The sequence below is a fragment of the Macrotis lagotis genome, chromosome 1 (assembly GCF_037893015.1).
Source record: "Macrotis lagotis isolate mMagLag1 chromosome 1, bilby.v1.9.chrom.fasta, whole genome shotgun sequence".
NCBI classification, from domain to species: domain Eukaryota; kingdom Metazoa; phylum Chordata; class Mammalia; order Peramelemorphia; family Peramelidae; genus Macrotis; species Macrotis lagotis.
In genome coordinates, this window is record NC_133658.1 from 198487727 (window position 1) to 198511702 (window position 23976).

General features: G+C 34.8%; 1 protein-coding gene and 1 non-coding gene across 10 annotated transcripts in view; both read right to left on the bottom strand.

Moving 5' to 3' along the window:
• Nucleotides 1–15849, bottom strand: part of ARHGEF10 (Rho guanine nucleotide exchange factor 10) — a 276879-nt gene extending 261030 nt beyond the window's left edge. For 7 of the 9 annotated variants that reach the window (XM_074209539.1, XM_074209546.1, XM_074209543.1 and 4 more), the window contains exon 1: nucleotides 15513–15848. The gene's annotated coding sequence lies outside the window, so the exon portion shown is untranslated. Of the gene's footprint in view, nucleotides 1–15512 lie in introns of all 9 variants that reach the window. The other 2 variants (XM_074209540.1, XM_074209541.1) reach the window with 1 other exon arrangement.
• Nucleotides 1089–1211, bottom strand: LOC141510776 (U6atac minor spliceosomal RNA). Its single transcript, XR_012475179.1, has one exon. It is a non-coding gene; the product is annotated as a U6atac minor spliceosomal RNA (small nuclear RNA).
• Nucleotides 15850–23976: the final 8127 nt, after the last annotated feature.

A 23976-nucleotide genomic window follows, 5' to 3' on the forward strand; every position in this document is an offset into this window, starting at 1 on the left:
TTGAATCAACTCCAGAAATGATGGAATGGTTTGGGTCTTTTTTTGCCCAGTATTACAGATAACAGTAAATAGTCACCTGGCTGTTGTATTAAAATGGTTGAAAGAGCTAAACAATCATTTCATCATTAGGTCATTTTAAAGGCTAAAAAGAATTGCACACAAAACACTTGGTCATTTATTTGCCAATAAACTTATAATGTCTTCCCATTTAAAAAAAAAAAAGAAGTGATAGGAACTGAATAGTACTGACAAAGGGAAGAGCCTTAGGAAGTTACAAGAGAATATATGTATGAGGCAGAGCATTTATGCAGTTAGGTTACAGTGTAGAACAAGTGCAAAGAATAATAAGAGATGGGGTTGGAAAGATAAAAGTGATATCAATTAGTGGGACTTTCTGAATGCCAGACATTTGAAATTTATTTGGGAAGTAAAAGAAAACTATTGAAGATTTTTAAGCAAATGAGGATTTATCTCTTTAAGATCATTCTAATAGCACTGTGAAGAATGGATCAAAAAGAGGAAAGAATGGAGACTAGGAGTCTCTAGCATTAGTTCAAGTAAGATCTCTTCTAGAATGATGACAGTAAAGGTAGAAGAGGGACATTAGTCAACAAATATTATGGAGATAGAATGAACAGTGCGGGGAAAGTAGTGAGCATTTAATATATACTTATTGGTTGAATGACAAAATCAATTGGACCTAATAATTTATTGACCATGGGAAGAGTAGAAGAAAGATGCCCCATAGAAAACATCATATATGAAACAATGCAGAGAGAAGTAGACCAGAAGAAAAACTTAAGACTTCAATTCTCTAATAATAATGCATACCTTCTATCTGTTGTCAGAGAAATAGTAAAGAATAGGAAAAATGGAGCATAAATTTTCATACACAGTCAATTTATTGATTTGTTTTGCTTTACTCTATTTACCTATCACAAAACTTGCAAAGTATTCTATGGGGAGAGGAGGAGTCATTAGGTTAAGTGACTAGTCCAGGGTCACACAATAAGTGTCTGGGGTAGAAGTTGACCTTGAGTGTTCCTAACTCCAAGTCTAATGTCATATCTACTACTTCAATTGCCACTAAAATAACATGGCTAGATTTCAGAGTGAATGGTAATATACAATTTTATATGTTATAAAGGCAATCAGGACTTCTTCCATACTTAGAAAAGAGAGTGCTAACTTTCACTCTTTTCACACTACATTTTAGAAAGAACAATGATAGGCTGGTAAGAGTCCAAAGGAGGGCAAGCTGCTGAGGAAATCAGCATTTATGCTAACCACCCTGGTGGGGAAAAAGGAATGACAAATATTTGAAGAAGAAAATATAGAAAAAAAAAGGAACAACTTCATTAATTTTGGTCCCACAAAGCAGAACTTAAAGCAAAGGATAAAAGGATGAAAAATTAGGCTTAAATTAAGGAAACTCTTTTTAAAATCTGAGTTATCCTAAAGAGAAACCCCAGGAGGCAGGGAAATGGCCCTAAATGGAGAACTTCAAGTAAAATCTAGATGACTAGTTTGTGGTTAGAACTCCTCTCTGAACTGGATCAGATTGCTTACTAAGATCCCTTCCAAATATGAAATTCTGTGATTCTGGGAAGAGGACCAAGGAGAGCCCCTTAGAGAATAATACTTCATTTAAGGGGTCAGGAAAAAGTTGAAGAATAAGTGAAAGACAGTAACAGCAATATTATATGGTGATCAACTGTGAATGACTTAGCTATTCTCAGCAGTTCAATGATCCAAGATAATTTCAAAGGACTTGTGATGAAAAATACTATCCATTTGCAGTAAAAGACACTTTAAAAAGTAATTATTTTTTCTGTTTTCTTTTGCAATATTGCTAATATGGAAATGTTTTGCATGATTGCACATGTATAATCTATATCAAATTATTTACCTTCTCAAGGAGGGAGATAGTAAATTAGACCAACTATTGTCTCAATTCTAACTTGGACCTGAATCATTGAATGGGCATGGCCTCAGACAAACTAAGACCTTAATTTAGAAAAGCCAGGGTCACTCACTAGGCATCTAGGCTATCTTGACCTTAGCCTTACCTATAGACTCCAAGAGAGAAGCTGAAAATTTTGTTGAGCTTTACCCCATTCAAATTCAATTCACAAGCAAGACAAGACATGGTGTCATTAGTCCTCTTGAAAAACTAAAGAGGAATAATTCTGTCTCCTCTGATAAATCATTATTTCCCAACTGTGAGTGTCTACAAGACTCAGTGCTGAGTTCTCAGTGATCTATCAATTTCCATTAGTCAGTCTTCATTGCTATATAAATTATTTCCAGATATATAGATCCAACTTTAGACTTTCTCTTAAGCTCTAGTCAATTGCCCATTTGAGTTTTCCAGATGGATGACATACAGCCATTTCAAATTAAACTTATCCTAAAGGAAATTTATCTCCTCCCCTTCTAAAAATGCTTATCCTCTAAATTGTCTTATGTCTGCTAAGGATACTATCATCCTTCCTAATCACAAACTTTAATGACTTTGGAATTATTTTTCATTCATCTTATCTATATGTTTCTATCCCATCAATTGGGGAATGATTGAACAAGTTGTAGTATATGATTGTTGTGCAGTACTATTGCTCTATAACAAACCATGAATGCTCAGACTTCAGAGAAGCAATGAAAGAATTACATGAACTGAATGAAGCTAGTAAAGGGAGCAGAACCAAAAGAACATTGTACACATTAATATCATTGTGAACTGACCAGCTATGAGGGATGTAACTCCTCCTCAAAGATCTAGGACAATTCTGGGACAGTGGGGAAATTTTTCCCAGGATGACAAGGGGGGAATGGAAAAAGAGGGTGATGTTATTGAGAAGTTTGATGAAGAGATGAGGTATTAAGTCAAATTCACCTTTAAAGATCTAAAACTTCCTTAGTGAAAGAGTAGGAATCAATAATATTTGCTCTGAAAATATTATCCACCTCTAGAGAGAACTGATGAACACTGAGTACTGATTGAAGCATACTTTAACTTCCTTTTATTTTTCTTGTTTGTATAAGTGTGGTTCTCTTTTTCAACATGGCTAATATGAAAGCAATATTACTTTGCTTGCCTTCTCAAAGGGCAGGTGAGGAGGGAGAAAATTTGGGGCTCAAAATTTCCAAAAATAAATGCTAAAATAATTGTATGGGTAATTGAAAACATTTAAAGAAACAAAAGTTTTTTTAAAAAAAAAAGAATATCTATTCTAGGAGAAGAGGATGGAGATGAGAATGGGGACAAGAATGGAAAAGTTTTAAAATAATGTATGAAATGAGAAAGAGTTGATAAGCAAAAGTTATTCTGAAATAGTTGCAAGGACCCAGATGAGGTAATGTTCATGAATTTTTGGGGAGTGAATTATTTATTTTTGCTATCATTCTCCAGTGACAACAACTCACACAGAGGGGAAAAAAACAGATTGTGGTAATCACTCAGGGGAGAAAATTTACTGGTGAGAAATGATGGGAGGCTGGAAGGCAATAGATTCTAGGAGAACAATTAATGAAAAAAATATGGCAAACTATTGGCACAATATTAGGTAAAGAAGAAAGTGAGTTCTGAATAAAGGAAATAGACTAAGAATATGAACAAGCCAAGGGACTGACAGATCAAGAGTTTGTTAGTTAACTGTGTGGTCACAGGGACTGAGATTCATTTAAACCCTTATATTAGGTGAAAATATTTATAACAAGCAGTATTAATGTAAATTATTTAACCTGTTTAACATGTTTTCTTATCACTGAATGTTTCAAATTTTGAAATTTAATAATTCATCATTCTTTAATTTTTATTCTTAAAATATTCTGAGGCCAAAAAACACATTGAGACCATTTTCCCAATGAAAATAATTGAAGCCCAAAGTGATTTTCTAGTAACAATGAAACCCATACTAGAATGCAAGACCCCCCTGAAATAGAACCACCATCACCAGAGAGAAATACTTGAGTGATAACAATCTACTTTCCAAGAGGTAAACATGACAACTTGGGTTGCATTAAAGGTGACATCATTTTTAGTTATTAGGTCATGGTCCCACTGTGCTCTGATAATACCATAACAAGAGAACTGTGTGAATATCACTTTTTAGAGAGACCATTTATAAGCTAGAGAGAGCATCAAATGCATTAACCCCAGGATGGTGAAAGGATTCAGAGTCATACCACAAATAAACCAGTTGGAGAAACTGGGAATTTTTGGCTTGGAAAAGAAAAGGGAACATTTTATCTATGTTCAAGAATATGAAGGATTATCATGTGGAATTATCAGACTAATTCTGTTTGGTCTCAAAGAGAAGAATGGAAAAAACAATCAGTATAGCTCACAAAGAGTCGAATTTAGGCTTGTTGATAGAGAAACTTAACTCCTCTTAAGGCCCAGTTAGGTTCTAAATTTCTAAAAGAAGTCTTTCCCAATCCCTCTTTATCTTAGTCCCTTCCCTCTATTGATTATGTCCAATGTATCCTATATGTAACTTGATTGATAATGCAATGGCTAGATTGCTTGTTCTGGAGTCAGGAAGATCTGAGTCAAATCTAGACTCAGATATCTACTAGCTGTGTAATCCTGGACGAGTCATTTAAGCTCTCTTTGCTTCAATAGCCTCATCTGTAAAATAAGGAGTATAATAATAAAATCTATCTCCCAGGGTTGTTATGAGGATCAAATGAGATAATACTTGTTAGACTCTTAGTACAATATCTAGCACATAGTAGGTGCTATGTAAATGTTAGTTACTATTATATTGACCGTAATTATTCTCATATTATCCTCCTCAATAGACTCCCTCACTGTTCTTTGAGAACAAATAGACTTTTAATAATTGCTTACTGATTGACTAAGTGATTGAATTAGAACTATAACAAAGTGAACCAAGCTGCCCTAGAAATCTTCCAAGTGGTCATCAAGAGACTGAAATACCTATCTATTAAGTATGAAGTAGACAATTTGGATCAAGGTACAACATAGAAACAAAGTAAAGACTGACAGATTGCTTTCCATGAGGGGATTGGGGGAGGGAAGTAAGATTGGGGGGAAAATTGTAAAACTCAAATAACATCTTTAATAAAAATAAATTTTAAAAAATATTTTTAAAAAAGTATGAAGTAGAGAGAAGGAATCTTTCTTATATAGGGATGGTTCCATGGCTACTGAGGTCTAAAATTCTGTGATTGTGAAGTATTTCCTAAGTACCTCCCAAACAACTGATTAATCATAGTGAAGTGAATCTTTCATTCTATTAGAGAAATTTAGATTTAAAAAAAAATCACAGTTAAGTTTGAAGGGAATTTCAAGATCATTAACAATAAAAATGATTTATGAAATACACATTGTACATGTAGATGTAGTCTTTGATTTTTGTATACACATCCAATTTTAAGACATTTACTCCTTTATTTTCTAACTTTATACTGAATTAGATAAATAGTGGTCAAAGTTTCTTCCTATATAATACAAAAAAAAAAGTTCACTACAGTTTATAATCAATATTTCCTGAATTCCAAATCTCCCACTGTCCATCAATTGAATGGAATGACTGAACAAGTTGTGGTACATGCACCGGCCCCGGTGTCAGGAGGACCTGAGTTCAAATTTGGGCTCAGACAATTAACTACATATATATATAACTACTAACTACTATTAACTATATAACTATTAACTACATATATATATATATATATCACATGATTGTGATAGAATATTTCTGTGCTATAAGAAATGATGACTTCAATTACCTTAGAAAAACATGAATAGACTTGCATGAAATAATGAAGACTGAGAACATTGTATACAGTAACAGGAATATTGTTTTAAGAGAAACTTTGGAGGATGATATATTTGCTACAAAAGCAATTAGACTAGCACAGAAAACAGAGAAAGAGAAGGAAAATTCCAAAGATTTTTTCCAACCTTTTTGATAATTACATTGACATCTTTGCTGACTGTAAAAACCCAAAGAGAAGTCAAAAAAGAAAGTAGAGCCAAAGCCAATATTTGATGATGAAATGGATGATATTTCCTCATCTATCAGCCTCTATAAGATGCCCAAGCCAAAAAGTCAATCCACTCAGTCAACACATAAAACAAGAATAGAAACCAAGGTGTCCCACACAATTGATGGCCCATTAAATTCTCTGGGAGATCAGTAGAGGACACATACAAAAATAATTATGACCATGGTAGAAGGGGGCATTTTATCATTGTTGGATCTCTTCTTGGTTTGTCACACCCTATATCAAGGAAAGCGGGCCCTGGAAAAAGACTCTTCTCTTGTTCAATATAAACAGTATTATTTTTGCACTGATTTAAATCATAATATTAAGGAAAAACATAGATAATGCAAAATACTTCTGGTGGGGGCGGCTAGGTGGCACAGTGGATAAAGCACAGGCCCTGGAGTCAGGAGTACCTGGGTTCAAAATCCGGGCTCAGACACTTAATAATTACCTAGCTATGTGGCCTTGGGCAAGCCATTTAATCCCATTTGCCTTGCAAAAACCTAAAAAAAATACTTTTGGTGAGCAGTTGAACTTTATGTAGCCTGTGAAGTACATGCAGTGATGCATGTAGAATATTGTTCTTCGAACAGAGACAAGAGTTGATAGAGTTAAAATGGTGAAATATAAATTGTTAAACTAAAAAAGAAAAAACAGAGCAACTTTGAGTGACTAAGTCATTTTGACTATTATAGATACCCAAATTAACTATAAAGAAATCATGAAGGAAGCCACTAAGACACTAACCAGTTCTAGAGAACTGGTAAAGATAAGTATGTATAGAATGATTTTACATATATAGAATATAAATGGATATGTATATGTATATATGTGATATATATATATATATATATATATATATATATATATATATATATATATATATATATATAATTTGTGTCCAGATAGCTATCTGGAGAGGGGGAGAAAAAAAGGGGGAAAAGGAGATTACATGATAACTAATTATATATACATGATATTTTATATGCATATATATATATACCATGATAATTTATTAAATATTTAAAAGAATAACAATTTGTATATAAAATTTGTAGTTTCATGTGCAATCACTTTTTTTCTATTCTACTACGTTATGGAAATGTTTATTTTATTTCTTAAATTCAGAATAAAATATATAGGGACAGTTAGGTGGCACAGTGGATAAAGCACCGGCCTTAGAATATGGACCTGAGTTCAAATTCGGGCTCAGACAATTAATAATTACCTAGCTGTGTGACCTTGGGCAAGCCACTTAACCCCATTGCCTTGCCAAAATAAAAAATAACTCAAAAACATCCAGAAAATAATCTATCTGCCTCTATACTGTCTATTTCAAACCTGTGCCCTCTTAGAATAAACAGCATTATCTTCCAGACAAAAATAAACACCTTTACTAAACATTTCCCTTTTCAGGCAGTATTGTCCCTTAGAGTCGAGTAATTATACATTTGGATTTGAAAGGGTTTCCTAGGACTGAAGGGTTTCTACTGAGAATATGGTCACATGGTCTAAGGAGGAAGGTAATTAAGAAAAGCAAATAGTAACTCTCAAGTTACTAGCTCTAGAATCGAAGGACTTTTGATCAAATCTGTCCTCTGAAAATTACTACCTATGTGACTTTTAACAAGACATTTAAGCTTGCTGAGCCTTAGTTTTCTTCATCTATAAGACAAGAAAATAGACTGGTCAGCCTCTGTGGTCCTTTCCAACTTTAGATCTCTAGTTCTATCTTTCTCATATGCACCTTGATGCAAAAAATCAGAGAACTGATTGCACATTTTGCTTCCAAAATGGCAAATATACTCTAATCAGTACACATTTTCCCTATGAATATGCTCAGAATATTCTCTATTCTGTCCCCACCACCACCGCCATCCAATGGAGAGGAAATGGGACTTTTCAAAAGTCATTATCTATATAATAATGTTGATTTAAAATAAAAGGATAGAAAGTCGATCTTTTTCTCAAGGATGAGTATTACAAAGCTGGCAAGCTTGTTTCTGCTTTCAGAATTAAGATTTTTAGGAACTTCCAGAATAAAACTTCACAGCACTGTCCCCACCCATATGAATGAGCAATAAAAAGCAACACCCAACCAAATCAATCTAACACAACTTTTCATCAAACTGCTTTTTCACTCAGATTGACTTGGAACATCAATCCATATCTCAAATATTGGTAAATAAGAAGTTATACTCAAAGTCTATACGTGTCATTTTGAAGTTCACAGCATACAAGAATAGGAGCTTTTGAGCTAGAAAATACATTAAATATCACGTTGTTCAATCTCATTTTACTATAGGAACAACTAGAAAGAAATTGTGATTGTCAGAATCAGTATATTTTTGCTCATTTTTTATTTTTGTTTGTTTGCTTGTTTTTTAGTTTTTGCAAGGCAAATGGGGTTAAGTAGCTTGCCCAAGGCCACACAGCTAAGTAATTTATTAAGTGTCTGAGACCGGATTTGAACCCAGGTACTCCTGACTCCAGGGCCAGTGCTTTATCCACTGCGCCACCTAGCCACCCCATCATTTTTTATTTTTAAGAGAAGAAAATGATTTTTCAAAAGTCACAGATAGCAAATAACAAAACCTGTGATTTGAATATAGTTCATTTATATTAATAATATTTTTTGGAAAAGGAGTTTGTTACAAATGAAATGGAAAATGCTTTTAGTGCCTTCTATGAGGAAAGAATAAGTTCACATTAATGAGCTTTCATATTTTTGGAACACAACAATGATTTCCTTAGTATAAATTTGACATTTAAATAGTGCTTCAAAAACACTTTAAATATGTTACCTTATTTGACCATTACAATAATCCTGTGAAGTAATGGCTATTATTATCCCCATTTTATGAATAAGGAAACTTAAAAAGGTAAAATGATTTGTCTAAGAGGTAAACTGATTTGTCCTTCTAACTAGAAAATGTCTGAGGCAGGAATTGACCTCAGTTCTTAAAGTACAGACTTCCAGTGTAACATTCATTTCATTACACCTATTTTCTAGAAAAAAAAAACTCCTACCATCAGATAAGCATATCCTTCCATAATGTAGATTCCAATTTACCTAATAATTATTAAACTTCTATAATTAATAAGTTAGAATATGATTATATGAATAAGAAGTTAAAACAGAAGCATGACAGCTTCAAGAAGAAAGGAATTCAAATTCATTTAACAAATATTTCTTGAAGAGCTACTATGAACAAAATATTTGTACATAGATCTGAAGATACAAAAATAAAAATCCTCTTCCTTCAGGAACTCTGAGGAGTCAACATGCACGCAAATAAATAAATAAATGAATGAATGAATGAATGAATGAATGAATGAATGAATACAAAGTTCACAGAAAATAAATACAAAGTAATTTCAATAGGGAGCAAGCACCAACAACTTGGGACAAGAGAAAAGTCCAAAAGGTGATACCAAAGATGCTTTCAAGGACTCTAGGGAATCTAAGCAATCAGGGTGAGAGGGAGCATTCTAGTGATGGAGGACCACCTGTCCAAAGATATGGTAAAGAGGTTGGAATGACATGTATGGGGAATGGCTAATAGGTCAGTTTGACTACAATGAAGGGTATTTGAAGGTGAGTAATATGAAAAAATATTATAAAGACAGAAGAACATCAAATTGTGGGTATGTTCAAATGTCAACCTTGGATGACAGTGTTTTAACCAGAAGCATCAGACAGCCCTGGATTTGGATTAGGAGATTATGTGTTTTAGGAGTATCAATTTGGCCACAATCAACCAACAAATATTGAGTATTGGTTGTATAACAGAACCTGTATTAAGTAATGAGAATAACATATAAAACATATAAAACATATAAAAAAGAAAACAGTCATTGACCTCAAGAAGCTTATATTTTGTTAAAAGAAGCACTATGTACATATCTATATAGATGTGTAGATGTAGAAGCTGTCTGAAAAGTCCAAGTGCAGTTTTAATTACCAAAGCTTTAATTTATTTAAGACTATTTTAAAAAGGGGAGGCTAGGTGACACAGTGAATAGAGCACTGGCGCTGGAGTCAGGAGTATCTGAGTTCAAATCCGACCTCAGACACTTAATAATTACCTAGCTGTGTGGCCTTGGGCAAGCCACTTAACCCCATTGCCTTGCAAAAAAAAAAAACTTAAAAAAAACTATTTAAAAAAATAAAACTATTTAAGTTATGGTAGCTTAAAATGGAAACTACGATTTTTGGAAAATCATGTACAACATAACAAAAAAGAGTAATTTTGGAATCCGTATTCCATCAAAATCAATATCAAATCAAAAGGCGAATAATCAATTATCAACTTCAAATAAATAAAAAAATTAATAAAAATAAAGATATTGATTCTGACAATCGCCATTTCTGTCTGTTTGTTCCTCTTCCTATAGCAAATCCCAGGAATTCTTTCCCAACCCTTTTCTCTTCCTTGCCTACATGATGGGTCTAGGACTAGTTTATAAGGGTCTGGTTCTCAGAGCATGGGGGGTTGGGGGAAGGGCAATTTATGTCCTTATAAGTTCCATATATTCCATGAACAAATAAATACTTTCTGTTCCTTCTGTATCTACTTTTTTTCCCTAATCTGTGACAGAGTATTGAGAGTAAAATAACAAAGTTTTGACTTTTTGAGTTTTGAGAGATAAGAAAAGACTCAAAGTTCTTTCAGTAGCAGTCAGCTCTGCCAGTTAAGAACTGAATCCTGCAATCAAGACTCAGCTGTTCTTTCTGTAGTGTAGAGAGAATGTTCCTCTGGTTTAGGGTTGCAGGAGACATATATTTGTATTTCTTATGTTCTAGCTACATCTTCTCAGTAAATATCTCTTTATAAAAGTCACTTGATATTGATTGGTTATCAATTTTATTGAGGAAATATCAAGAGGCACTAATTACTGGTGATAAGAGTGAAGGATACACACCAGGTGGATGTTTTAACTGGTATCAGAAAAACCCAACTGTCCTTCAAGGTTACCCTTTGAACCCTTACGTGGAAATGAAACCAGTTGAGTTCTAGGGCTCCAATTTGATAGACTAGAACAATAAGTTGAAAATTCCACTATGTGTGGTTCTGTCATGAGGACTTTACCAGTGTAAAACAGCTAACAAAATGAAGAGTCCAAAAAGCCCAGAAACTACCTCTGTTGAGGTAGTTATCCTCTAGTCAACCAATATCTCTTCTAGACATGACTGCCAAAGACAGAAACAGTACAGAGTTCAAATTCAGTTGCCAAATATAGAGGAAGATGACAGAAGACTATATTGCCTTGCCAAATAGTGAAAAACAGTTAAAGGAAAAAGCTTTATGGGACACTCCTTTATGGCAAATCACCCTGAAGACATTTGTGGATGAAATCTAAAAAATTTGACTAATTACACAGCAAAATAAATGAATAAGAAACAAAGCACAATTTTTAAGGTGTCAAATGTTCATTTTTAAGATCTCAAAAGATTGCAAAAAGAAGAGATGGTGCAATGATTAATTTTAAATGACCAGGGACAGCTAGGTGGCACAATGAATAGAGCAACAACCTTGGAGTCAGGAGAAGCTGAGGTCAAATCTGACCTCAAATACTTAATAATTACCTAGCTGTGTGACCTTGGGCAAGTCACGTTGACCCCCCCATTGCCTTAAATAAATAAAATTTTCAAAGAAAATAAAAAATGATGAATAAATAAAAATGATTAAAGAAAACAAAAAATGATCAATCAGCAAATATTAAATATACCTATTTTTCATCTCCATAAAAGTTTAATTAGAATGATCTATGCACGCATTAAAGTTGCCCCTGATGAAAAAATGGAGAACAGGCACTTTCACAACTGCTTTTCTGGAATAGACCGCATTTCACAGTCACAAAACTGACTGGAACATATAAAAAAACATAAATCTCTTTTTTATCATTTTGTTAATTAGAAAGAGGAAAATTGATTCAATGGAACAAATATTAGCCTTGAAATTTTTACTCAAACAGATGTCTCCCAAAACATATGTCAACATTCATGCAAGAATCTACTGAGATAATTTCCTCTTCTCCTACTTAGGTTCAAAATCTTGTAATCTAGCTTCCGACATCATCACTCAATTGAAACAAAATGATCGCTCCAAGGTTATCAGCCATCTCCTAAATCTGATCTTTTCTAAGTTCTGATCCTTCTTGCCCTATCTGTTGCATTTTAACAATGTTATCTCCTTTTTATTGGATAATTTCTTTCCTCAGCTTTGATGACACTAATTTCTGATTTTTCTTCCACTTTCCTGACCATTCCCCAGGCACCTTTACTAGATCATCATTCATGTACTGCATCCTAACTATGGCTCCCCTCCAAGACTCTATCCTCCATCTTCTCTTACTATACTTTTTCTCTTGATGATTTCATCAACTGCCTTCTGCTTCTTAAAGATTAACTCCCATATCTTTTAGGTGGTTCAGTCAAAAGAGCTCTAGGCCTGGACTCAATCAATCAGTAAACATTTATTTAACACCTACTACATACAGTGTTAAGTTTTGGGAATATAAAATATAAAAAGAGACAAAATACAGTCTCTGCCCTCAGAGAATTTATAAATTTACAAACTAAATTGAATTCAAATTCAATCTCAGATACTCATTAGCTGTGTAAACCCTGGCTAAGTCACAATCTCTGTCTCACTGTCTTTAATGAAAATAATAATGGTATCTACCTCTCAGAGTTGATGAAAGGAGCAAAGAGATTAAAAAATGCAATATACTTAGCACAATCTGTCAAGTAGTACCACCACATAAATTTAGGCTATTATCTATCATTACTATTACATTTTGAATACTATTATTATCCATTTATATCCTCTGTTGAGCTTCAGTCTCACATCAGCAACTTCTGGGCTTCTCCAAATAGATGCCCTTTTAAGGGCATCTATTAATTTAATAATTCAACTTAATAGTTCAATAGTCTTTGAACTCAATGTGTCCAAAATAAAATTTATTACCTTCCCACCTAAATTTGTGCTTTCTCCACACTCTTCTGTTTCTGCCCAGGATGCCTCCATCCTTCTAGTCAACTAGATTCAAAATGTCCAAGTTGACCATATCAAATCACTTACCAAGTCTCTGTTGATTCTCCCTCCACAGTGCCTCAGTGTAATCCATCTCCTTTTAATGCTCAGAGCAACTACCCAAATTAAATTCCTCATCACCTGTCCTGAACTTTTGCAATAGGTTCCAAATAGAATTTCTAGTTTCCAGTCTCTTTCTTCCTTAATCCATCTTCCATACAACTACCAAAGTTATCTTCCAAAAGAACAAATATGACTATGTCACTATCCTATTCAAAATTAAAAGACTTCTCAGCAACCCTGGAATAAAATATTAATCCCTGAGTTTTGAATATAAAACCCTCCATCATCTTGATCCAGTCTTCTTTTCCAGAATTAATTCACATCATGCCCCTTCACATCTAAGGGCAATCAAATTGGGCATTTTTTTTTCCAGGAATTCTGCATTCTCTCTTCCATCTCAATGACTTTTCACAGAATCTTCTAATACCTGAATATGCTCATTCTTCAGTTCTATGGGCCATGGTGAAAGCATAGATCTAATGTAGTTTTGATACATTTTAATGTATGTAATACAGTATAGATTTGTTCCTAACATTTTAACTTTAACCTATTATGCAAATGGGTACTTCATATTTTGATCATGATGGCAGTGCTTTTCCAGCAGTGGCATCCTATGATTACTTTACCAAAATGCTTATCACTGCATTTTCTACTTGCTTCAGTTATTAACTTCAAATAGAGTATTTTTTCTTCCATAAAGCAACTTACTTAGGAATATCTAAAACATAAGAGATATGAAAAATTATTTTATTGTGAAATCTGAATATAATAAAGGAATCTCAAAGGGTTTCTTTTCATCTTAAATACAAAAACTTCAGAGAAAATTATTGGATTTCAAGATATGAAGTAGACCTACATTATCACTACAATAAAACTCAACAGTTGAGTTCTAAAGTCAACAAAAATTTTCTATAATTTTTGCCTTTTCTGATTTTCTTAAACTTTAAAACTGATTTTAATAAACTTTAATTTCAAATGACAAGTTTTATATATATATATATGCATATATATGCATTTATATGCAATTCAGTTGGGATACCCCTAAATAAGCAGATACTTCTTTTTAAAAGTAACTAGGAAAAAAGGAACTACAGTCTTCATTTACTTTTAAAACTAGATCTCTATCTACAATATGTCTAACTATGAATATTGGAATATCACTAAACTGTATTGTGAAAGCAGTCAGATAGAAGATCATTGTTAATAAAAACATATAAACATTTTAATCTTCATCTTTCTAAAAATTATTTAGTGAAAACACTTTGCTATTTTTTATATAAAAAAATTCAACAGATGGTTTTACATTTTTTTTTGTTTTTAAATCCATTCCTTTCAAATCCTTTTCTGGACATGAAGGTGAAAGCTCACCTGAATATTTACACAGAATCTAAAGTCCTCATAATGTTGTAACTATTACTGAAGAAAAAAAAACAATGAAATCATATTGTGTATTACACTGGTAAGCAATATTAAACAGTGTATTTTACTTCATATTAAAAAAATAATCAGTGACTGAAAATGATATTAAATTTTTGGCTATGTTGTTCTGCTTTTTTCCCTCAAAATGTGGAGGGGAAAAAGTCTGCCAAGGACACATCTATTAATGATGATTTAACATTAGGCGGTGAACATCCCAAAGAAAGTATCATTATGGGGGGAGGATGATTAGGAAAGGAGGCACCTGCTAGCCAATCAGGTCACAGGCACCTCCGGGGAAATTAGTATTGATGTATACTGAGGTATTGAGTAAGGCAAAAAGTACTTTTTTTTCCCTCTAAAAAAATTAAATATCAATGATCTAAACTCCAGAAGTGGAACAAATTATTTTATAGTAGGAAATATACACCTCTATTGTCAAAATAGCCTACCTTCTTCCTTACTGTGTAACTTAAAAGATCCACAGCTTTAAATCACATACTAACAATATAGTGATACACCCATAAGCAGAAAAGATGGGCTAGGACACAATTCCCCGATGGGAGCTTCAGATGAGAACAATAGCAGAGGGCTAAGAGTTAGTTCCCAGTCACAGTGCTTCTGTAAGGGACTCTGGAACCCATTCCAGAGAAACATAATTCTCTGATCCAGCACATTTGTTGATGTTGCCTGGGATGGGAAAATAAGTTCGATAAGGAGTTGGGAGAGGATGCAAAAAAAAAAAAAAGAAAGAAAGAAAAAGGAAAAAAAATTCCTTTCCCCACCCCACCCAGTGAAATCGACATCATGGATACTGTTTTTCCCCCCTAAAGGAAGAAAAAAAAAGTCATCCCCTCCCCACATAGGCTGCCCAAAGTAAGTTGGACACGTCACTGGAGCTCCCCCCCTCACCCCAACCCCCTCCGGCACTTTGTGCCAGGCAAGGAAACTCCAAGGTGAAGACGCCCCACTCACCATCAGCGATCGGAACCGCGCGGCGCAAACGCGGCCGGCTTCTCCGGAGATGACTTCTGCCAGAGCGGGCTCCCCCTGGCTCCTGCAGTCCTGCTTCCCTCCTTTACCGCTGGGACTGCCCTAGCCCAGTTATCCGCTGCCTCTGTGTGTTGGGCTCAAATTTCTCAGCCGAGCCTACAGAACAGCATTTCTTTTTTTTTTTTCCTTTTTTCCTTTTTTTCCCCCCCCTTACTTGACTACTCCGTGATTGGCGAGCCCGGGGAGTCTCGCTGAGAAGCTATTGGTCGCTCTTTCTGCCTATTTCCTTGCATCTGGCTGGAACGGGGTAGGTCACTGGGCTGCGGAGCCAGCTCTCTCGCCTGCCCCTCCGCCCGTACACATCGGCCGCATTCCTGAAGAGCCATGTGATCCACCTCCTGGACTCCGCTTTGCACAGCTGTGGGAGGAAGGACCGGACCAGCTCCGGCTCCACCTTCCCCGGCCAGGGCCCCAGATGTGGCCTGACTTCCCCCGGGTTATAAGTGTTAGTTCGGGTGATGGATAACTGAAAGTTGGGAACCCCTAGCTGCTGTCATTTCTCGAGGTGAACCGCTGACTGCCTCGCTGGCTTCGTGAAACCCCACTGAAAACTGCATCATCCCCAGACCTGGCAAGCCCTCAACTTTTAGAAAGCAAGACAATGACTTCACACTCAGTTTGGAGTTAATTCTAAAACAAACAGAAAGCGATTACACCTTGTTGGATCCCTTTCCCTCGTCTCCCGGGCAAACTCATTTCCAGACGATATTTGCTGCTATTATCATTATTATTAAATTTAATTACGAAATTTAAAAAATAGAGTTGGAAAGGGTCTTTATGGGTCCATTATTCCAGGTTTAGATAGATGATCAGATTTCCTGATTTAAAAGTCAGGCTTTTGTAATCCTCCGTTTTTGCAGAGATGAAACTGAGGCCTTAGAAATTGAGTTATTTGACCAAGGTCAAGAGATGTAGTAAGACCTTTCCATCTTTAAGTCCTGAATGTACTAAATAAGTGAGGTTATTATTGTTATTTGTCTTTCCTTCTAGAAGAGGTCCATTGTATCAGGGAGCTATGATATGCAAGTGAATTGGATTAAAGTAAGGGAGGGTTGAGAGTCATATATGGATATGGATCCAAACACCTGGAAGGTGCTGTAATTACATTTTGGTTCTCTATGAGTCACAAATAAATTAAAAGAAAATTTCTAAAAAAAAAACAAACATCTTTTTTGTTTTGTTTGTTTTCACAGGAAATTCTAAAGGAGGATTTTATAGTATAATAATTTGAATTGCAACCAATCTATGACTCAGTAGATAAATCCTAGAGATTTTTCTGTCACAGAAAGGTTCATTAACTTCCCCAGAATCACCCAACAGATTAGTGTCACAGGTAGTTTGAAGCTAGAAATTTCTAATTCCAGGCCCAGCTATCTCTTATAGGAACTCTATTTTTTAAATTATAGATGCACTTATTATCTATAAGTCAGATCAGTCAACAAGCAATTATTAAGCATTTACTATGTGTCAGACATAAATGTCATGCCCTAGGGTCTCATTCAAATGGAGGAAAAAATATATAACTAGGAAAGTTCAAGTTATAAGTAAAGAACTGGAAATTGCACAGATTCCCATTAACTGTAAAATTATTGAACACGTTGTAGTAATGTGAATGTGATGGAATCCTACTGTACTATAAGAAATCATGAGCTCAGAAATCTTAGAAAAAATGTGGAAAGACTTGCACAAAATAAGGAAGAGTGAAATGAGCAGAACCAAGAGAACACTGTATCCACTAATAGCAATGAAAATGACTTTAAGCAAATAAATTATTTTGATTATTATAATTATCCAAATTAAATATAAAAGCATATGAAAAAAGATGCTATCCATCCATAGAAAGAACTGATAAATACAGGCATGCAAAGATTAATTTTACATATAATGTTATTTGTGTCTAATGGTAGCCATCTCTAGGTCAAGGGATCAGGGGGGAGGAAAGAAAAAAAGATATTATGTGCAATCTTTTTATTACACTGTGTTAAGGAAATGCTTGTTTTATTCCATAAATTAAAAATAAGATAAATAAATGTGGGGAAAAAAGATATGTGCAGAATAAAAGGAAGATAATCTCAGGATGAGGATGGGAGTGAGGCATTAATAAGCTAGGAAAACAATTCTACCAAAGATGGGATTTACGTTGATTTAAAGTTGGGGAAAATAAGAGGTGGAAATTAAAGAATGAGAACATTCCAAAAATGGAGGATGACTCATTGAGTCAGGAAATAGATTGTTTATTGTATTTAAGGAGCAGTAATTTGACCAATGTACCTTCAACATGGAAGGGAGTAAGTCTAAGAGACTGGAAAAGTAGAAAGAAGTCAGGTAATGAAAATTTTTGATACAAAAGTTAAGAGGGAATCATTGGAATTTTTTGAGTTTGGAGGGAATGAGTACGAGTGACATAGGCATACCTATACTTTTCGGAAATAACTGGTAATCAAAGGATAACTTAGAATGGGGAAAAGCTTGAGGCCCAAAAGACCTATTATAAAACTATTCCAATTGTATAGAAAAGAAGCGATAGAATATATATCAAGGTAGTGACTGTGTAAGTAGAAAGGGAGATTCTTAAGTCATGCTATGAAGAGAACAATGGCAAGATTTGGAATGAGAGCACTGGAATATTCACTTGAGGATAACCCAAAGGTTTCAAGCTTGGAAGGATAGGTTCAGAAGTTTAGAAAAGGGATTATTTATGGGGGAAGATGAGTTCAGTTTGTACATAGTGAATTTGAGTTGCTTAAAGGGCATCCAGCTAAAGAGATGTTCAAAAGTCAGAGTTAGTTTGGTAGAACCAGAGAGCAGGAAGGCTGGTTATATAGATCTGTGAATTATTTTGCAAAGAGATTATAATTGAATTTATGGGAGCTTATGTGATTGTGTGAGATATTATATAAAAAAAGAGAGAGAAACTGGCCCAGTATGAAGCCATGAAGGAAAACCACTTAGTAAGCATGACATATGGAGGAAGAACCAGCAAAGACACCAAGGTATAGTTGGAACATTGGAAGTGAATTCAAGATAGTAGTGTCATGAAAACCTAAGGAGGAAAAAAAAAAAGCATGTTTTACAAGATTTCACATGTATAATTGATAAATGGCTTGCCTTCTCAATGAGTAGGGAAGGCACTGAAAGGAAGGAGAGAATTTGGAATTCAAAAAAAAATTTTTTTAAAGATATTAAAAACTTCATTCTGCTTTATCAAAGGCCAAATAATTAATACCCTACACTGTAGGAATTATTTGCATAGTATCTAGTAACTAGTGTCTTACAAAGACTTGATTTCAAAGCCCAAGTCAGCTCTAAATAATTATCTTTTCCATTTCATGAGCTGGCCATACCATATTCACTTCACTCTCTGCTTCACTCTTCCTTCTGCAAAATTCTGGACTTCCTTTCAGATAGCTTTCTTACCCTGAAGATGATCTGCCTGTAGTCTTCTTTTCTAACTAGTGAATGGCTAGCAAAGGTCATCATTTCATGAAGGTATCCAAGTCATTCCCATGCTCACTTTACTTCAGCCTTTACTACTCTCTTTTGATTTTTCTCTTCTTGCCAATAGGTTTGCCTGCAACTTTTCCCTGTATGTGTATCTTCCTCTTGCTTTTCACCCCTCACCATTCCCCTTTATGGATTACCTTCCTTGATCATGGAACCTCCTTAATAATAAACTGTCTTTTTACTTTTGTTTCTAATCTGCAACATTTATTTAGGTGTCTAGCACATAATAAAGCACTAGATCAATGTTTCATAAAACTATCAATCATCTGTCTATGCTATTTAATTTCTTTTGACCTCAGTTTCATTTATGTAAAATAGGGAGGTTGAGGTAAATGACTTCTGAAATCCCTTTAAACATTCCATGATTGTAAAAAAAAAATTTTCCTAGGACAAGATACTAAATCTGTTAGCTTTCCATAATACTTTTCTATTTTTTTCATGTACACATCCTCCTCCAGATCACACCCTCTAATAGAAAATGTTTTCCATGGATCTGTCTTGGGTTCTCTTTTCCCTCTATACTACCTCATTTGATAATCTCATCAAATTCTGAGGATTTAATTGCCATCTTTATGCTGCCAGTTTTCAAATCAACTTTTCCTGCCTCAGTCTGTATTGACCTCCAATTCTCAAATTCCCAACTGCATTTCAGACTTTATTGTTCCTAAAGAAATCATGAGTGACTAGACTTTAGAGAAGCACGGAAAAACTTGCATGAACCAATGCTGAGTGAAGTAAGCATAACCAAGAGAATACTGTTCATGTTAACAATAACATTGTGAGGTGATAAGCTTTTGCTCCTCTCAGCAATTCAGTGATCAAGGACAATCCTGACAGACCTGTTATGCCAAATGTCATCCACATACAGAGGAAAACTACAGTGTCTGAATGCAAAGCAAAGCATACTATGCTCACTTTTAAAAATTCTTTTAGTTTCTTCTTTTCTGATTTCCCCCCTTAGCTCTAATTCCTCTTTCACAACATGATTAATATGGAAATATACTAAACACAATGATTATACAAGTGAAACTTCTACTAGACTGTTTGCTAACATGGGGAAGGGGGAGGGAAGGGGGGTGGTAAAAAAAAATGTGGAATTTCTGAACTTGCAAATGGATAAATGTTGAAAAGTACCTTTGCATGTAATTAGAAAGATAAAATGATTAAAAAGAGGAAACATTTCTTGAATATGTCCCGTTCTCTCCACACTGCCACCAACCTGTTGTAGGCCCTTATCTCCTCAAACCTTGATTACTACAACAGTCTGCTATTTGGGCTGCCTGCCTTGTCCCTCTCTACTCAAATCCATTTTCCATCCAGCCATTAAAATGATGATTTGATCTGGTCACTCCTTTACTGAATAAATTCTAATGACTTCCTAACGCCTCCAGGACCCAATGCAAAATATTTTGTTTGACATTCAAGGGTCTTTATAGTTTAGACTTCCTCTGATTTTTCCAATCTTCTTATACTTTATTTCTGACACATATTCTTCTATCCTGTGATTTTTGATTTCCTAGCTGTTCCATGAAAAAGATATTCCATTTCTCAGCCCCAAACATTTTCTCTGACCCTTTTCCATTCCTACTACTGACTCCCCAGGTTTCTTTTAAGTCCCAATTGAAATCTTACCTATTCTAGGAGATATTGTCTAACCTCATTTAATTCCAGAGTTTTCCCTCTTTTAATTTTTTGTAAAATAAAATAACAAAATAATTTTCTTTTAATTTACCTGGCATATAGCTTGTTTTGTCTATATTTGTTTGCATCCAGTCTTTCCCTTTAGATTGTAAGCTCCTTGAGAACAGGGACTGCCTTTTGCCTCTTTTTATAGCCTCTATATTTAACATAGTGTCTGGTACATAATAGGTATTTAATAATTATTTATTGAATTGAATAGACATTCATAATCATAGAAGATCTTGAGAGAAAGTTTGGTTTATTGGAGAGAACAGTTTGGGGATTTGCATTCTATATACTACCTCCATGACCTTGATAAAGTTACTTTAAGTCTCAGGTCCTCAGTTTCCTCTTCTGTAAACTGAGCTTGACTTAAATGACCTTTAAAGTCTCTTCCAGCTCTTAAAATTCTATTAATTTAACTTAATTGGGTCTATATTTGTAGAGGATCAGCCCAGAAGAAATGCTGAAAATTAACTTGTTGAACGATAAGACCTTTGTAAAGGTCTTAAAGATATATCTGTGGAAAGGAGATAAGCATCAACATTGACAATGCATGTGAAATTTTAATCTGACATTGATGACATTTCAGGGGATATAAATTCTTCTTCCCCTGAGTACCACATTAAGGATGCTTGATCTATGACCAGTTTCAAAGTGCCTGAGTTGCACCCATAGACTGAGCCCTAGAAAGTCTAGAGAAAAAATAGAGGAAACAAAATGAGAGAAAATGATGTACACATGATAATCACAAATTTTTTTAGAGAAGTGAATGGCTTGATGGCTACTCCAGGGAAGTATATGACTCTGAGAAACACAAAACTACCAAAGAGAAGAAAATCATGTCACAAAAGTAGTAAAGAGTAAAGAGTTCCTGAGCCAAAGAAAAGCTAACCGTAGGGGCGGCTAGGTGGTATAGTGGATAAAGCACTGGCCCTGGAGTCAGGAGTACCTGGGTTCAAATCTGGTCTCAAACACTTAATAATTACCTAGCTATGTGGCCTTGGGCAAGCCACTTAACCCCGTTTGCCTTGCAAAAAAAAAAAAAAAAAAACCTTAAAAGAAAAGCTAACCATAGAAAGGCAGTGACAGAAGTTTAGAAAAGTTTCTGGACAAATAGAATTCCAGGATTAAGCCTACTAGATACAGTGGAAGAATGCCGCAACAGTGAAGAGCAAATCTGAACCTATCCAATTACCATTACAACAATCACCAGTATGTGGAATTAAAAAGTCCAAAGAAGAAGAGTTGTCAATGCTTTCTCTCTCAGTGCCTCGATTTCCTATCCCACTGAATATATGGAAGATTGTATAGGACCCTGAGACAGCCAGGGCTCATCATAGGGATGGATTACTTGATTCAAGAACAAACCCATTATTTCCCCTTACCTAGGTGGACAAACACTCCTGGAGTCAGAAGGCTCCCTGGAGAGGAAAGAATTATTTATGATTTGGGGTATGAATTCTTTGCCTTTTCTATTGAATCAGATAAAAAATATTCTATATTTAATGTACTATTACCATGTACTTTACATAATATCCGAGGACTCTTAATTTTTTTTTTGGGGGGGAGGAAGGGAAGGAGACAGAATTTAGGCATAAGTCAAATTCTAATTTTTCCCCAGAGACCTTAGGGAATGAGCTAAAAGAGTAATCAAGTTTTTATTTAGCACTCTTTATGTGAAAAGCAATGGGGATATAGGAGAAAAAAAGTGAAAGTCTTACTCAGGGGCTACAACATGTGCTTTTATAGTCTTTATTCCGGACCATGAATTGAATATACAGATGAAGTGCTTCATACAACCTTAGAAAGTTTAGTACTTTCTTTTTTTTTTATTGCTATTCTTTTTTTTTTCAGGTTTTTGCAAGGCAGATAGGGTTAAGTGGCTTGCCCAAGGCCACCCAGATAGGTAATTATTAAGTGTCTGTGACCGGATTTGAACCCAGGTACTCCTGACTCCAGGGCCAGTGCTTTATCCACCTAGCCACCCCTAGTTTAGTACTTTCTTAGTAGGTACTTATTACCTAACCCCTATTCCTGCCTACTATGGTCTTTTAGGTATAAAAAAAATTGCTCCTTCTTAAAAGGCTATAAAGGTTAGAAGATGGTTAAAACTTGTGAGGTTTCCAAAAATCATTAAAATTCAACTCTTTATTTATGATTAAATGCTGCTCTTGTGTTCTAACATCTAAGTGGAATCTCTTAGAATACAAGTTGTAAGGGTCCACATGCTAAATTTAAGTTTTAATTTATCTTTTGTAATTTTGTTGAAACTTTTACTAGAGAGAAGTTGCTAAACTGAGCCTGGATTTCAAAAGTGCATTTTCCTAATTTGGGGGTAACTATGTTTATTCTAATTTCTGTTTTATTCATCAACAAAATGTTGCTTTCAATGAAAAATAAAAGATTGTGAAATAAAGACAGGAGAGTGCTGGCCCCTAGTGATATGGTAAGGGCAATTTTGAAGGTCTCCAGAAGAGCATTTTCCCCTGCTAGAAGTATAGACCCATGACTGATTGTAAGAAAGGAAAGACAGTGAGCTACTAGTGGTTTGAATCCCGGCCCTGGAGTCAGGAGGACCTGAGTTCAAATGTGACCTCAGACATAATAATTGTGACCTAGCTTTGTGACCTTGGACAAGTCACTTAACCCCATTGCCTTAAATTTAAAAAAAATTATATTAAGAAAAAGAAAGGAAAGACAGAATGAAAAACTGATGGTCTCAATCCAATGTTATCAGACTCTCAGCCATTCATTTGTTTATAATGCAGCAGCATTGTGCTAACCAGACTTTAGTCTTTAAAGACAAATGAGTAGGTTGAAAAACACTCTTGGAAACATATGAGGATAATAACAATAACAAAGATGCTACATTATCTTTTTTTCTCCTTTTCCAGATCTCCTCAGTAAGTTAAGTCCTCCTCCTCTGCCCACAACTAGGCCAAAGGATACTGACAAAAGTACCTAATCTGGAGCAATTCAATGACAAATATGGAGAGGAGTGAAATGTGCTACAGTGTATTTTTTTAACCATATCTTTCTGAATTCTCAAAACAAAAATGGGTAATATGGTCTATTATCCTTTGAAATACAAAGGTAATAGAAATGTTCACCATATCATCAGGGTTTTATGAAACTACAAAGAGATAATATAAAAGAGAGACAGAGACAGAGGCAGAGACTAAGAGAGAGAGAGAGAGAG